Source organism: Papaver somniferum, unplaced genomic scaffold (genome assembly GCF_003573695.1).
Source record: "Papaver somniferum cultivar HN1 unplaced genomic scaffold, ASM357369v1 unplaced-scaffold_117, whole genome shotgun sequence".
Classification (NCBI taxonomy): domain Eukaryota; kingdom Viridiplantae; phylum Streptophyta; class Magnoliopsida; order Ranunculales; family Papaveraceae; genus Papaver; species Papaver somniferum.
In genome coordinates, this window is record NW_020620714.1 from 9,739,520 (window position 1) to 9,742,277 (window position 2,758).

Genomic DNA, 2,758 nt, shown 5'->3' on the forward strand with positions numbered 1-2,758 from the left:
CAAAATATTTCTATGTCATTTACTTTATATTCCCGCATTATAATTGTTTTATTATAATTAAAGTAAATTACACAGACATTAATTCCTATTTACTTGATAAGGAATCCTATTGTGTTTGGTTAAGTCTGAACCTTTTTTATCAAGTAAGCATACTTCGTTGTTATATTGTCTCGATCTCGTATCCATAGACGAACACACGAAGTGTGACCGATTAGTTGCATTGTCTCGACTCAGTCCATAGACAATCACCTTCGTAGAAAGGACTTATAGGTAGGAAAAGTTTTAGCTTGAGGTATATTTGGGAACCCTTGCGTTTTCAAGAACTGATATTATGAGACTCAGTTTTTCTCCAGTTTGGAACATCAAATCTGGTTGTATCTCGTTTAAGATATCTGCAATTCCTTTGCAAGTGACCAGGTTTTCAAAAATAAAAGCAATGTTTAGTATAATGGAAAAAGTTATGTTTAGTGTTACCTGAATGTGTATGTGCTTTCTTTGGAGCTTGACAAAATTTCATCTTTTCTTCATTGACAGTTGGTAGAGATACTTCACTTTTTTCAACCTTGGAGGGTTTTGGTTGAGAACAAAATTTAGATCTGACCAATTTTACCTCTTTGCAAAAACCAGGAGAGTCTATTCCTTCATATCCCAAACCTCGTGTATCACGATGAATTATACATGCTCCCAATATTGAGATTAATTTATCTGAGCTGCTATTTCTAGACAAACTCTCTTTTAAGCTCGAGTTCTCTTCTTCCAACCTTTTGACCTTTTCAAGCGCAATTACTAGATCATTCTTGGATGATTCATATTTAATTTTGAGACATTCTCGTTCCGAATAAAATAACAAGTTCATTTCAATGCTCTCAAAGTTATCTAGCTTTTCTTGAAGAGTAGTTTCTCGATCTCGGCCTCCGACAATTTCTTCTTTAAGATTTCGTATTTCGTTGAGATAATATCTTGCACCACTAGAATCAAGTTGGTATTGCAAGTCTTTATTCTGAAAACGATGTCTATCATATTTAACTTTCTCACTAAGTATAGTGCTTTCAGCTTCCGAGAGTTTTTGAACACTTCTTCAACAGAATCCGAATCAGTATCCGAAATAATTTTTTCAGAAGCTAATGCAACCTCGCCTACGTACTCTTGGTGATCATAATATTCGGGTCCATTATCAAGAGTAGGCAAATCAGCTGCATATGCCGATTGTCTACGGCTCCAGCTAGGACATACTGAAGAAAGGTGCCCGAAACTTTTAGAGCATTGCTCGGTCGAACTCGCATGCGTTTCTATCTCAAGCATGTTTATCAATGTTAGTGATCAAAACTATAAGTCTTGATTTCTAGTCTACTATAGCTAAGGTCTCGGACTAGGATAGAAAGTGTAGTTGAGCTCAAGAACTCCATGGAAATCATCAAAAAGACGAAGGACTACTCAAGGAACTGGTGGATCTTCATCGACTAAAAGGTATGTGGAGACTTGAACTTATCTATCACTCAAAAGTCTATTTATCTTCTATCTTGAGACAAAAGTCGTTTTGCTCTATAGACTTCGATTATACACATTTGGTTTTTCGAGCCGAGTTTACCTCGCCTATCTATTTCTCGAAATATGAGTTGGTAAAGCTTTCATTTTAGCCAAGTTCATCTTTACCTAGTGACGAAAGTCATGTTATGTTTCAAACACTTTTGAAATTGCTCTGACGAAAAATGGTTTGTGAATAACAATTATATAACGTCCTCTGAGAATGTTTTATGATTGAAATGAAAGTTTAGACTATATAACCATTAGAGGATATGAGCATTATTGTGGAAACACTTATATGTATAAGTCCTTATTGCTTGAACCAAATTTTGCGAACTTTGTTGATCAAGTGAATCGGAGAAGTACGTGAGCTAAGTCCGCGAACTGGCGAAGTTCTCAAACCCGCGAACCCAGTCCGCGAACTTGAGTAGGTTATGTCTAAAAACGATGTTTAGTGAAATTATCTTTATAAACTAAGGAATTTAATTTCAAACCGTGTCTATAGATTTCATGAACCGATTCATGTGAATCAAATCGTTTTTACTTCTATTTTGTCTTGTGTAGTACATGAGATTTCCTTGCAATTGAACAACTCTATAACTAGTTCATTTGAGTCATTTGAACTAGTTATGGTGAAGAAGAATATGGTTGATATGAAAGTGATCATATGGCTAATCATTTGGTTAAATATTGTTGAACCAACTAATGTACAAGTTTGGGTACGGTTACACAAGCCCAGGAACGTGCATTTCATTTGTGTATAACAAGCTTTGTTTTCGATATAACGGTTGTTAAATATTAGCTTGAATCTAAATCAGGTTTTCATCTAACGGTGAATATTGAATTCTTTGTTACCAAGATAACTTTGATTGCAAACCCTGATTTGAAAGACTATATAAGGGAGGACTCTAACAACTGGGAAAACTAATCCCCACACAATCTGTGTGATACTAGTTTTGCTAAACTAGAGTCGATTCTCCTTTAACCTTTGGTTTCTTCTTCTAAACCAGGTTAACGACTTAAAGACTTCATTGGGATTGTGAAGCCAGACCGATACTACTTTTCTTGTAGTTGTGTGATCTGATCTTGCTTTTTATATCGTACGAGTACAATTATAATAATTGGCTTGAGATTTCTATCTCCGATAGGCAAGATAAAAAGTAATCACAAACATCTACGTCTCATCGCTTGTGATTCCACAATATATTTTTTCGCTACGTCGATTAAGACTATT